The sequence below is a fragment of the Hypanus sabinus genome, unplaced genomic scaffold (assembly GCF_030144855.1).
Source record: "Hypanus sabinus isolate sHypSab1 unplaced genomic scaffold, sHypSab1.hap1 scaffold_124, whole genome shotgun sequence".
In the NCBI taxonomy this organism is placed as follows: Eukaryota; Metazoa; Chordata; class Chondrichthyes; order Myliobatiformes; family Dasyatidae; genus Hypanus; species Hypanus sabinus.
The window spans coordinates 213,904-228,702 of NW_026779303.1; the positions used below are offsets into that span (position 1 = coordinate 213,904).

The following is a 14,799-nucleotide window of genomic DNA, read 5'->3' on the forward strand; positions in this document are numbered from 1 at the left end:
AGGAGCTGTCCTCAAAAACTGAGTGAACTTACAACAAGAAGACTGGTGAAGGAGGCCACCAAGAGACCTATGATAACTGTGGTGGAGTTGCAAGCATCAGTGACTGCGCAGACAACAATTGTTACCTGGGTGCTTCACTAGTCACAGATTTATGGCAGAGTGGCAAAGCGAAGGACGCTGTTGAAAAAAAAACAGAGTTTGCCAGAAGACATGTGGGAGACCCTGAATGTTCTCAGGTCGATGAAGCCAAAACTGAGCGCTGCCTTCAGACTAAATGCTATATTTGATGTAATCCTAACACTACACATCATCAAAATCAGACTGTCCTATCCGTGAAGCATCATGCTTTGGGGACGTTGCACTGCAGCAGGCCCTGGAAGTCATGTGAAGGTGAAGGGTGAAATGTATGCAGCAAAATACAGGGAAATCCTGGAAGAAAACCTGATTTAGTCTGCAGGAGAACTGCGACTTGGGAAAATATTTGATTTGCAGCAAGACAATGACCCCAAGTGTAAAGCCAAACCTATACTGAAGGAGGTTAAAAACAACAAACGTACTGTCCTGGAGTGGAGCATATGTATAAGCTTTCCAGATCAGTTTCAGACCGAGGTGTTATGCCAAAGGAATACGCTAATATAGGCAGAGCGAACGTGTTTATTGCTCTTGTTATGTTGTTACTATTCAGCTCTGTTTGGCAGACATTCTTTAGCCCTGAAGTAAATTCTGTTGAATGATGTCTCTTTATCACGCGGTGATCTATCTCCTTTGCTTGTTGATATCCTAAATATACCTACATCTTTCATATTCATGTATCTGCTATATTGATTCATGATGATCTGTCATATACTACAAGCTCCACTGCATCTTTCGTAATGTTTATGTTCTATACTTCTCTCGTCTAAAGCTAATGTTTATATCTTTCGAAATTAGTTCCGTTATTTGAATTAGTTGCTTTACAGATGCAACAGTGAATATTTTCAAATCATTCCCTATAGCAGGTGCGTCAAGCTATAATGCATGTTTTCCTGTTTTTCTCCGATTCGGTAAATTAGAGAGCGGGTTTAAAGCCAGGCAAAACCATAGCAGGCTTAGCGTTTCGCTCAAGAAAATGCGTACATTTGTTTTGATAACTGTTTTTGTTCCTTTGCAGTTGTTAGTCGGTGATTATTGTACGTCAATGCTTCGTCAGATGTTGTAGATTTTTCAGAAGTATTCGGTGTATATTTTAGGAAGTTTTGTTAACCACGAATGAGGGACAGAGTCAAATGTTCAATTTTTTTTCATAGTCAATATAAAAGCATAAAAGACTTCTGTTTTTCCTCCAGACTCGACATGGAATTACATCATTTATTATCAGTTGATCCTTAAATCCCTTCCTAACCTAACAGCATCCTTTCTGCCTTTCTGTAAGTATATTCTGGTTACGTCAGTGACTGGTTATTAGTTGCAAAATGTACGGTTATAATTTTATATATAAAATTGTCTTATTATTATTAAGAGCCAATCATAACATAGTAGATGACCATTCAATAGTCTTATAAATACAGAACTAAAGCTATCATTGAGGCTGGTGGTACACACCTTCAGCCTTTTATATCTTCTGTCCCATGGGAGTATGAAAGAGAGAATGTTTGAGGTGGGTTAGGGATCAGCAGCAAAGCTTTGGGTGGGGGAAATAGCATCTTGCTAACTTGATTCACTTCTTCCAGGGGGTGACAAAAGTGATGGATGAAGTTACACATGGATATTGCCTACATGGATACAAGTCGTGTGTTTGCCAAGGTCCCATATGGGAGTCTGAAAGAGAAAATTAACATGCTTGGGAACTAAACTTCTGGATTCATAGTTATCTTCCCCATAGCAGACAGATGGCAATGAGGCTTAAACTGGCTGGCGATCTTTGACTAGTGACGTTTCACGTGTACACATATGTCCCTTTCCCTAAGACTGGCCACAAAACCTACCCAGCAGTGCTCTGTGAATTGCTTTACCAGAACGACTGCTGTGCCAGAAACGAACCAATCCCACCTCACCCACACACCATTTTCAATTCAGGATGGGAATAATTTCTGGGGCTTTCAATGAGATTCGCTTCCCAGTGATCCTGTGTCCATCCTGCCGAATGCACTTCCCTCAATTCATATCCCAGAAATGTTCTCCTCATCGGAACAGTTGCATTTCGTCCGATACACATCCTGGAAATCCTTGAAACAGGTAGTACATTTCCTGTAGTGGGGACACGGGTGCCCCACTGCCACATGTACCACACCCACACATTTCCCCTCTCCTATGTTTCTCAACCTCCAACAAAACCTCACATTTACCCTCCTCCATACCACATTCTGAGAACACATCACCCTCACATTACACTCACCCATTCCTTGTTGGAGACATGGCAATTCCATGTTTGATGAGCTTCCGAGTTGACAGACAGTCGCCTCACTTGTGCTGGTTCCAGTGTCTCTGACGTCACTGTCTCTGGGCTGATTTTGCTCACCCTCCTCTGCGGCCGGACTGCATTCAACTGGGACATTGCTCTCAGTCTCACCGTGCTCTGGTGCATTGTTTCCGGTGTCCCGATCATCCACACTCGATGAGCTGCCTAGTGACAACCTCTTGAGTAATTTCTGTACCCAATTTAATTTCCCACCTGAAATAAATGACGAAATACAATTTAAACTAGAGTGATTTAGAGCTCAGCAAAACAAGGATTCACAATAAATGAATCACAAAAATATCATAAGACATAGGTACAGAATTAGGCCAATTGGCCCATCGAATCTGCTCCACCATTCAATCATGGCTGATCCTTTTACCCCTCCTCCACCCCATTTTTCGGCCTTCTTCCCGTAACCTTTGACGCCGTGTCCAATCAATAACCTACAAGTCTCTGCCTTACATACACCCAATGACTCGGCCTCCACAGCTGCCTGTGGTAACAAGTTCGACAAATTCACCATCCTCTGGCTAAAGAAATTACTGTTTAAATGTTTATCCTGAGGCTGTGCCATCTTATTCTGGACTTCCCCAGCACAGGAAACATCGATCCACATCTACTCTGTCTAGGCCTTTCAACATTTGAAAGGGTTTAATGAGATACCCCGCCCCTAACCTTTCTAAACTCCAGCGAGAATAGACACAGTGCCATCAATCAATGGAGTCGAGACTCCGGCTGACCAGATTTGGAGTGGAACTGTGTTGCTGAATGTGAACCTTCTTTGATTATGTTTGTCTCTTGCTGTTTTTATATTTCCTGTGCTGTATCAACATTGAAGCTCATTAAACGTCTTTTGTGAAAATAACTTTCACCATTTGTCCACAGCCCGGACATTCATTGGGGTATTAAAACACGGAAACACACCACAAATTTACCTATAATGAGCTATCTCCTGATCCTCAGCAATTCTAAACGTTGGCAATGTTCTCGGCCTGGCTACAGAAAACGGATTTCGGAAACTCACTTCATCTCCTTTGCGCAGCAGTCAAGAAAATCAAGGGGGGAGTTGCTAATTACCCGACTAAAACCTGAACTGTTGTGTCATCACACAATCTCTGAAATTCTGGAAAAGCTCTTATCACCTGTCTCTGAATTTTATAAATGATAGTTGGATTCAGGGTCTCCGGCTCCTTTCACTCAGGTGAAGCTTTGCCTGGTGAGTGGAGTCATTCCACCATTATCAGTGTCAGGTCCCTGCGCTGGAACTGTTGGACTGATCGATTACTCAAGACCTCTTACCAAGGTATTCAATGATCCTGTTGCTGTGCCCATTAGCATCTGTGTAAGATACTTCATCGGAACGATTGTGCACAGATGCGACAGAGGTTTAATCATAAAGATCCCAGTGATCATACCTGTAGTCATTCTGAATCCGACTGACGATTCCTGGTTGTTGAATATTTGTTTACTCTATGGTCCCGGTGCAGAAATGCTCCACCTGCCGGTGATTATCTGAATTACACGGAAGCAGACAGTGAGTCGGAGATATGATTTCTTTGAAAATATGACAGAACCTACATCCCCTGTATCAGAGCAAGAGTTGGCTTAGGGACCAACCATTCCCCGTCTGTCGGCATGTCTGTCCAGTGATATCTGGCGCATCCTACTGATAGAGTAACAGAGCAGCAGAACACAAATGCAGACCCTTCAGCCCGATGAGAAAATGCTAACCACTGTGCCCACAGATTTGCTCCTCTTTTTCTGTTTTAGCCCCATTTCCTCCTGGCATCCTCAATCCATCTGCTTCTGGAAATATACAATTGTGCCTGCCTCATCCACCTCCTCTGGCAGGTCCCTCCACGTCATCACCAAGCTCTGCGTGAAACCATTGCCGCTCCTCTTTGTTTTACAATCCATTTACCACTCCTTTGCGCATTTAGATCCCCTATAAGCAATGATAATATTCATCATGAACACCATCTACTAATGTTATGTCATCAGTGAACTTACAAGTCAAGCCTTGTACATTCGCATTCAAATCATTGCTATCAAACAACGAATATCAAATGTCCCAACTAGCAGTCTTGCGGCCTCTTTTCAAAGAAAAACCTTCAATCGTCACTCTTTGCTTGCTACCTTCCAGGCAATTTTGAATCCATCTAACTTTCTCACCCTGGACCGCATGTGCTCTTAACTTCCAGACCAAGCTGTCATTTGGCACATTGTCAAAGGCTTTACTGAAGCTCAATGTACAACATCCTTTCCGCTGCCCTCAATGACACTCATCTTCAAAAACTATAGCAAGTCTTGTTGAACACAAATTCCCATGCACAATGCCATGGTGTCTCCTAATCAAACTCTGTCGATCCAAATGTCAGTGCATGACTGTCACATATTGTGGAAAATTATCTCTGGCACCTCCCCTACACTTTTCTCCACTCACCATCGAAATGCCGATTTTATATCTATATAATCAACATCAGGAAAGTTGAGGTCAACAATGACAGCAACCCTGTTGCATTTTCACTTTTCGAAAAACTGCCAAGTAATCTGCTCCTCATTATCCCAGTCACTTTTGGGTAGGTATGAAGATTACTCCCTTCCCGTTTCTGACTTTCATTCACGCTGTGTGAACATGGTCCCTCCATGACGTCCTCCGTTTCTGTTGCTAGGATACCATCCCTGATAAGCAGTCTCAATTGACCCCCTTTTACCCCCTCCTTATGCATTCTGAAACAACTAAACCCTGAAACATCAAACAGCCAATCCTGCCCTTGTAACAGTCAAGTCTGTGTAACGGTGATAACATGCACCTTTCGTGTTCTAAACCATGTGTAATTTACTCTTATTATTAATACTTTTTGTATTGAAGTAAACACATTTCAACCCATCCAACTGACTACATGATTCCCTGTCCACAACCGATCCTTCCACAGTCTCTCTGAACATAATCCCAACTGCACCATCAACTGCCCTAACACTTTGTTTGCCGTCCCGCAACGACTGAGCTTGAACTGACCCCGGCAGCTGCAGGAGATTCGTTCATCTCAAGTACAGATATAACCCATCCCTTTGGTACAGAGTGCTACGTACTCGTGAGACGTGACAGTGGTACCCTTGTCATGTGACTGGGGTTGAAGTTATACTGGCCTTGAGGTAGTGGTCTTCTGATGGTGGAGTGACGTCATTTTCCTGCCAGTAGAGGTCATGTGACAGTTTTTTTTTTACAGGGTATAAAAGGAGGACCCCTCCCTGTGAGGAGGGGCAGTTCGTGGCTGGATTTACCATGTTGACTTCATGCCACTGCGTGATTTAATGTTATGACGCAGTTCAGTTGAAAAATGAAGTTTTATCCAATGCCTAAAGTTTAAAAGGTCATTGCCAGCAGTTTCTTCACAATACTGCTAGTTGAGAATCAGTGGAGAGTGAAGATCGGTGTTCGGGAGTTAAAGAACGAAGAAAATCGATTTCAACGGTGAAACAGGTTCGACCTTGTTTGATCCTTATTCGGAAGGAAATCGTTGACTGTTCTCGTTTTAATCCCTGAGAAATATCAGAAAGGATTGAGAACGGTGTTCTAAAGGAAAAGGTCAATGCCTTTAAGCCGTTTTGTTTCGTAAATTCTTCGTGGGAAAAGTTCGATGTTGGGAACCGAAACAGCACGACGTGAAAGAGAATTTAAATTGTCTTTAAAAGTCTCTCCCTTAAATGGATTGTGAGCATTTTGAACTTCTGGCAATACCACTTTAAAGAACTGTTTTTGCAACATCGCTTTAAGAACTGTTTAAGCTGCCGCACAGCAGCTGATTTCCAATTACGTTACTGTTTTGTTTACTTTTGGGGTGTTTGTTTTCAGCATTTAATAAACGTGTTGTTTGTTATATAACCCCCTGCCTAACTCATATTTATTTTTGCCTGAATCTGTAACAAGAGTCAAATTGGAAAATAACTTCGTTGCAAAACCTATTTCTGCTTAATCACAGGGTCAGAGGTTCTGAGAATTTATTAGTAGAAATATTTGATGAAGTCAGGGTATGTAAATGTAAATTATTGATTGGCTTTTGCCTTTTGTGACTGAATGAAATGTGGTGCTGGGTCTTTTGGCATCAGATGTGTTGGTTCTCGGCAGAGGCTTGCACAACCATATACTCTAGGGAAGTATATCATTATAGCTTGCAACAGCCAGAGGAATCAATTACATGTCACTGTGATTCATGGTAGTTCTACATTTCTGAAATCACTACAGAACGAAGCAATTGCAGCGTCTCATAAAGGGAGGGAATTGTCAAAGCATTTTGAGATGATTCTGACCTAACACAGCCAAGCAAGGAAACATCAGAAGTGATCTAAATCTATTTCAGAAGATGCAAGAGCTTGAGATGATCAAACACTGAGGGAATGGGAGTGGCTTTAAAGAACAGGGATCACTGACAGCACTGGATCACCAGACCTGGAGTGATTACAACTGGGTCTGATAGAGGCATAACTGGTTCCTGTGGGCGCATTCAGTCTCACTCCAACTATTTCCTACCTTTCTTTGTACAGGTATATAATATCTAAAGGACCAGTGTTTGAGTAAATGAGACTCACCAAACTTTCTCCTGACTGAATCACCGGAATCTCCGAGTCAGATGTGTTCTCTCCAGTCGGTGCTCTCAGTCTTCGTGCTGGTTCACTTGTTGATTTTCCCTCGTCCTCAGTTCTGGTTTGCTTCCAATTGTGGGCTTTTCTTCCAATAAATCTCTCACCGCAGATCTAGCCTTAACATGAAAAATAATGAAGCATGTTAACAGCACAAAGGAGAACAAAATATTACTGCTCAATGTTCCTAAATGTAAAACACACTGGAATTTAAACATTGAAGTCAAATATAATGATCTGAGTGAATAAATCTGTATTTGTTCCTCACACATCACAAAACAATATGGGATAAGGAGAAGCCATCATTCAGTCAGGAACAGAATTAGGTGATTTGATCCATCTGCTCTGCCCCACCATTTAACCATGGCTGATTTACATTCCAACACCATATTCCTGCCTTCCTCCTATAACCCTGAAGCTACAAGGAACAAACATAAATATATTAACCTCTGCCATAAATATACCCCAATAACAGCTTCATCCACCATCTGTGGCAACAAATTCCACAGATCAGCCACCCTTTACTTGATATTCTCCTCATCTCAATTTTAAAGGGAAGTGTCTTTATTCTGAGACTGTGTTCTCAGATCCCAGACTCTCCATCAAATGGAAGCGTCCTCTCCAGGATGTCCACTGTATCCAGGCTTTTCAGCATTCAGAAGGTTTCCTTAAACAAGCACAACCCCCACCCCCACTGTCCCTCAGAACTCCATTGAGCACAGGCCCAGGACCATTGACGAACAGACAGGTGACAATGAGGGGTAATTTCCAAACACGCTTTGAGCATTGAACCCTGGGTCCAATTCTACTGCTGCAAAAATTTACTGGCCATCTCCCCATGTGAGGGATGGTAAAGGAACTCATTCTCTCCTCAGATTAGAACTCATTGACTCCATAGGACATCCAGAAACAAGCATCTGACCACAGACCAGAAACACTCACTCAACACCTCATGAGACTGAGCAGCTCGATCCAAAGCTCCATTTCACCAGGGTCAAAATGTGTCATAGGGTCACACAGCTGAACGTACCACTTACCTCGCACATCGTCCCCACATCAGGGATTTCCCCACAACCAATGTCCAGCAACCCGAGACTTCTGATTCATTGTGGAAGGAGGAATATCCAACCCCATCTACAGAGAAACTGACCTGGTCAAATCCCAAATACTGACAGTTCCATATTCCAGGAGTCTACATACCGGGATTACAGTCCAAGCACCAATTTCCCAGGTCTCCCTTGCTGCTGATAACATGCTGCAGTGTTTCGGCCAATCAGAGTTCCAAAGCTGACACTCCTGCATCAACCTGTGGCAGAATGGGAACCTGATAATCCTCTGACTGGAGCAGATATTGGGCTGGAAAACCTGGGCGTGGGTCACCAGCAGGCTGGGATACGTTTCACATTGTCTCCAGCAGCTAAACTGAAAGCATTTTATCATTGTCCGATTGTTAAATGAGATTTTGCCCAGCACAATTGGCCGTCACATTTGCTGTGGGCTAACAGGAATAACAGGCTTTTCATTTCAAATTGAAATTAAATGCTGGAAACTCGGTATATCAGATTGGATCTGTGGAAAGAGAAACTGTGGAAGACTCACTATCAGAACTGATGCTGCCCGATCTGCTGAACGGTTCCAGCATTTTCTCTTTTGACTTTAAATGATTCACAACTATTTAATGATTACAAGGTGTTTGTGACGGCCTGAACAACGTTGCACAAATGTAATTCCCATATTCATTAGTTTTGTCTGCATTCCAACACAGGGTTAATACAGTCGATACAGTGAATGCTCACAGCATCCGCCCCACCCCATTATCAGTCTGTTACATCTGCTTCCGAGGCCGCTAACTCTCAATGAGAGGAAATGACCGGAGAGCGATAAAAATGTGCACCACTCCCTGCAGATCCTGTGGCTGTTCCTGGCAACAGGGAATTTGCCTCTCCAAACATGACCAAAACAGGAAATAACAGACTCAACTGTAAATACTGGGAGTTTCCGTCTGGCAAAGATTAACACATCGGCCGTTTGATAACTTTGAAACTAAAATTGTAGTGACTGCCTTTATCCTCCCTCATTCTGCATGAAATAAATCCTCTGGCAATCCAGGTAACAAACACTGATTTCAGAAATAACTCCGTGAGGCAAAACACTTCACAATGAAGGCAACGGTAGAAGAGAGATTGTCGATATTTATCATCGAGGTGGTGGGTTGCAGGCTGGACAGAGGTTGAACCAGATGTGCAGGGATTAAGCAGATGGAACGGGTGGGAGAAGGGATCAATGACGATCACTGACGGCCCTCCAGCAATGCACAGACACTGAATTAACAGTACATACTACTATGTACTAAAATGACAAAGATAGAGCAAAAGGAGCTTTGGCATTTACCCTTCTCCCCGAACCAACTTTTAACAAAACACCATGGAAAATATCCCCAGGTTCGATGTGAAGGTCTCACAACCCGGACAGACCCCAGCAGATTTTGTCCAGGAAACGGGGTGAGACCGCGAGTTCGGGGAAGTTACCGGGACTCACCGCCCAGCATCGGTCGGGACCGGACTCAGTACTCACCGCATGGATCTTGTCGGTCCCGCTCCGCAGAGAATCATCCGACCCCCCCGCCCCGGGGGGCGAGGACCCTCTCCCGATCCGGATCCCACAGACAACCCGCCGCTCCGGACCCGCTTCAGCAAACAAAGAAAAATAACCACTGGCCGTCCCGGGAATGTGAGCATGCGCAGTGCTTATTGCGTCATCAGGGAGGGGCGGGACCTCGGAGACAAACCCGCAGATGCCGCCGATCTGCGGTCAGACGGGATCACGTGACGGTGGAGGGTCTCCCACGTGACCCGGTGACTGTTCCTCGCCCCTCACACGCTGCCCGACACATCGGCCTCATTTCCTACATTATTTCACATTCACAGCTCTCCCATCTCAGACACGTTTCTGCCCCATCCCCATTTCCTCAATCATGGAATTAATTTCCATCTTCTGCGGCCCCGTGTTGCCCCAGACACTCACCTCCCACCCCGTCACTATTTCTATCTTCCCACCTCCCCCCTCTCCTGGATCCACCTCCCACTCCCCAGCTCTTGCCCCATCCCCACCCCTCATCTCTTGTATCTGACTATCTCCCGTCCAATCTCAGTCCAGAGGGAGGGTCTCGGCCCAAAATGATGACGGTCCATTTCCCTCCACAGATGCTGCCCGACACACTGAGTTCTTCCAGCAGTCTGTTCTTTGGTCTGTATAACCCGTGTTAGTATGGGGAGCGGGATTTTACACCATATTCCAGGTACAATCTCAACAAGCCCAAATAATTGTCACTTTGCGCGGACCATTGACCCCGCTTACAGGGCAACAGTCTGCCGGTGTTTGCCCCCCAATGTGGTGAATCCCTCCGTTCGGCGCCACCATGGGCTCAGACATTTCTGCTGATAAGCCACTCCTGTCCCCACCACAAACATCCTGTCCGCCTCCTCTCACACCATCTTCACCCTGTCTATAAAATCCCCCCTTCCTCCCGGGGGAACCAGCATCAAACCGTCGGGCCGAGCGTTTCATCCTACCTCTCAGCGATACATCAGACTCCGGCCGCAGGGGACGCTTCACAAACGCCCCAACTTTCCTCGGAGGGAAAGGGAAATAAATCAGAAAGCGGACATTTACTTTTAGATTTTCTCCGCTCTGGTGAGGCGGTCGGCGCTTGAGCGGGAGACGGACTCAGCGGGGTAACGCTCACTCGGCTTGTCTGCCTCCGCGACAGGTTGTAACTGTTGATTGACATCGCTTCGCACTAATGGGAATAGCGCAGCTCCGGAATCCACTGTTGACTGCGGCGGGGGAGGGGTGGTCACGTGATTATTAGCCCAGTCGTTAAAACCGATACAGCTCGAGCACAGCAGCGCGTAGGTGACGTAAGACACCGCGTACGTGAGGGCAGATCCCGGTGTGGGGAGCCCATGTGTGACGTCAGGCGCGTGGAGGGAGGAGCTGTGTGACGTCACCTGAGGGAGAGCGCTCGCATTGAAAAGCACCTTAATGGACTTTTCTTATTACTTCAGTGGGACAACAACATTAATCAGGGGTTTCATCAATGAATCCAGTGTTGTGGGATGTAAAGTCCCCTGTTATGTGTCCGGCTGTGCCGTGTTGTTGGTGGAGTGGGCAGCGTGGTGTTTGTCTCGATTCGGGTCACAACACCAGAATTGCCAGCGGGGTCCACACACAGTGTATTAGTCAACAGAAAACCTCTCGTCCCTGCAGTCTTTGTCTCCTGGTAAACTCAACACCCTGACAGTGTGGACCATAGATACCCCTTCCTCTCAGAGTCAGGGGATCATTCAGACAGCTGATCGCTGAGAGGAATTATATTTATTGGTCATTAAAGTTCACCCAGATTCGTTTGGACGGATTTGATGTGGAGTTCGGGGTGTCACAGTGAAAGGGCCGGACGGCCGAACTCTCTCCGTTGTCCAAACATCCTTCCAGGTGAGGCGACACTTCACCTGTGAATCTTCCGGGGTCGCCTGTTGTGTCCGCTGCTCCCGATGCGGCCGCCTCGACACTGGTGACACCGGCTCCTCCGCAGTTGTGCGGAGTAGAGTGTTTATTTATCGGGGGCTCAATGTTATTGTTCCCTTTTGTGCGGGGGGGGGGGTTGTAGATTGATGATCGGGATGCCGTTCTTTTTTTTATGCTGGGGTTGCGGTGGGAGTTTGATTTTTCTCTCTGAACGACTTTCATGCTTTTACTTTGTTTTTTTGGCTCTCTGAAGAAGGGGGAAAAAAAACTCAACGTGTGTCGGGGTGATGACTTCTTCTCTGTAGGCTGCCTCGTTATTATTTGGGATCCGGCGGATCAATGTAGTGCCGTCAGCAAATCTAATTAGCAGATTGGAACCCGCCACTGCAGCCCCACAGTGCACTATATACTGATTGCAAAGCCACGAAATTGCATGTGAACAGCCTCCCCTCCCCCAACTCCACTCTTTCTGCGTCACCAGCAGACTGGGGCATCTCACATCTCGCTGCCTCCGCCAGGACATTAAACTGTGAACAACTGTGGTCAGGGACTGATCTCTGGGGTACTCCAAACGCTACCTCCTTCCAGTCTGAAAATGACCCACTCATCCAGACACACACTACCGGCAGTTTATCGATCTCCAACGAAAAAGCCTAATCACCTACTCCTGATGTTCAATACCATTGCTAACTCTGAGTTTACCACCGTCAAATGCCGGGAGGGACATAATAATCAGAAAGTCTCTAGTCACAGCCGTGTAAATACAATGTGATCTCAGTGGGTGTGTGGCGCATGCTCAGAATGCGAAGGAGACAGACAGACTGAGCCAAGTCACAGACTGATGAAGGGGAGGAATGATCCATTTTGATACAGAGAGGGAAGCAGAGAGTTTGATATTGTGCCTGATGCCGGAACTGTAGCCTGTTAGAAGATGAAGTCTTGTTCCTCCAACTTGTTCTGAGCTGTGACAGTTTTTTTCAGAAGGCACCATAAAGACTAAAATTATCTCAGTTGAATTGTTGTCCTTCACTCACTGACGTGCTTCGTAAAATTTTTAAAGTGTAGAAAATTCAAAGGATTTGAGTCTGGGAATCAGAACACAACAGCACGTTAGTTCTGCTGTATCTGTCGGTTCACCAGCGCTTGAATGCCGCCGATCCTTGAATGTGGAGGCGGAGATGCTGGAGAAGACAGCGCCCCACTCGCTGCAAGGAGAGCCCGAACATGTGTCCATGTCCGTGATCTGATTGGATACATCGCCATGACGTTGCTAGCACTGTGACGTCATTCACTGGCTCTCATTTTGGAAAGGATTCAGTCGGCCATCGCAGATACACCAACAGCTTCGCTTTGGGAAGCGGCCGTTCACCTGCTCCGTGTGTGCGAAGAGACTCATTCAGTTAACCCACCTTGTGATGCTCCGGTGAGTTCACAATAAATAGAGGCCACATTTCTGTCCGGAGTGAGCAAAGAGTTTTACTCAATCATCCCAGCTGCTGCAACACCAGAAACTTCACATCAGGGAGGAAGTTCAAATCAGCTCCGTGTTAAATGTTTAACCATCACGGTGACTGAAGGCAGCTGCAGGTTCATGAGGGACTGTTACTGTCAGATTCTGCAGTTCTTGCGGCTGTTCATCGCACCCAGGGCTGAACCCTGGTCACTGAGCATTGGAGGAGTCCGTTCTGCTGATATTTGTCTTAAACTAGACTGGTGTTTAATATTGTGGATCTGTGAAAGATAAATCAGTTTGTATCAAATCCCGTGTCTCAGGTACTTACTGTCTCTACCACACTCACAATATACACTAGAAAGGCCACTCGGCCCATCTGTTTCCTACCAATGTTTCTGTTCCATATCAGTGTATTAAAATCTACCCCAGCCGTTCCTCTCTCACTCTCCCTGTGATGACAGGTGGCAACTAGTCACCACTCCGTGGGATAGGAGATTTCTCTTGAATTTCATAGAATCAAAGAAATCTACAACACATGATAGATGCTTTGGCCCACAATTTGTGCCGACCATGTAACTTACACTAGAAACTGCTTTAGAATTACCCTACCACATAGCCCTCTATTTTCCTAAGCTCCATGTACCTATCTAAAAGCCCTTTAAAAGTATTGTATCCGCTTCTACCACCATGGCTGGCAATGCATTCCACACAAACACCACTCTTTGCTTAAAAAAAACTTAGCTCTGACATCTCCTCCGTACCTACTTCCAAGAAGCTTAACCTATTCCCCCTCGTGTTAGCCGTTTCAGCCCTGGGAAAAAGCCTCTGACTATCCACACGACCAATGCCTCTCATCATCTTATACACCTGCATGAATTCCCTGCATGATTTTCTCCGGGCTGAACAAGACGATGAGCTCACTGTGGTTGTGACGTTCTTCAGGGCTCTGGACGAAGTTGTTTAAACTCCTTCTTTCCCGCTCTTTTCAACGTTTTGGGTCATTTTCACCAATTTTAAATGACTGTGCCTCAGACAGCTGGGTTGTTGCAATTGTTACGTACCAGCAGCAAAAGATCACTAACGGAGTCTGGTTTCGATGTTAAAACCAATCTCTTCATTAGTATCTGCTCCAAATATAAAAGATTAAACGAAATAAACAGAAGTTAACATTGTTGTGCGTACACATAGCTCCCAAACTATCAAGCTATCAATGCTTAAAGTTTTCAGATGGTAAAGTGGAAAAGTTCAGTAATCCACAGAATAAGTGAGTGAGAGGAGAGATTTGTAAATCCACCACGAAGATGCAGAGAGAAGGCAATTACGAAGAATTCCACACACATTCCACGCTGGGTGAACGAAATAACAGTCGCCGAAGATCGTATCCGTGGATTAGTTCCGAAATCCACTTAGAAATATCACCAGGTGACAGTCACAAGAATATCGTCTTCGGGTGGTTACCACAGAACACCCCGATTCCGGGTAAGGGAAAGCCACACATATGGATGATACGAAGTGACAGTCACACATCCGTTGTGCACTGCGTGCCGATTATCAACCCAATCTTTTGGGCATAGCAGAGACAAGCTGAAGTCTCTCTCACTCTTTCTCTCTTCCTCTATCTCTCTCCCCTCCCTCTCCTCCCTCTCTCCTCTCCCCTCTGTCTCTCTGTCTCTGCCGCGGTGTGTGTGACGTCACAGACCCGCCTCACTCAGGCACTTAAAGCGACACTCACAGTAAACGA

At 45.5% G+C, this 14,799-nt stretch overlaps 3 protein-coding genes across 6 annotated transcripts in view; 1 reads left to right on the forward strand and 2 right to left on the reverse strand.

Annotated features, from left to right (window-relative positions):
* The window catches only part of LOC132386653 (zinc finger protein 239-like), a 50,924-nt gene extending 41,133 nt beyond the window's left edge, over positions 1-9,791 (reverse strand). The window contains exon 1 of the mRNA XM_059958972.1: positions 9,653-9,791. The gene's annotated coding sequence lies outside the window, so the exon portion shown is untranslated. The remainder of the gene's footprint in view (positions 1-9,652) is intronic.
* LOC132386651 (zinc finger protein 214-like) overlaps positions 1-14,799 on the forward strand; it is a 243,883-nt gene that overhangs the window by 99,283 nt on the left and 129,801 nt on the right. The gene's annotated exons all lie outside the window — the stretch shown is intronic.
* Positions 1-14,799, reverse strand: part of LOC132386644 (zinc finger protein 239-like) — a 178,717-nt gene that overhangs the window by 89,687 nt on the left and 74,231 nt on the right. The window lies entirely within an intron of this gene.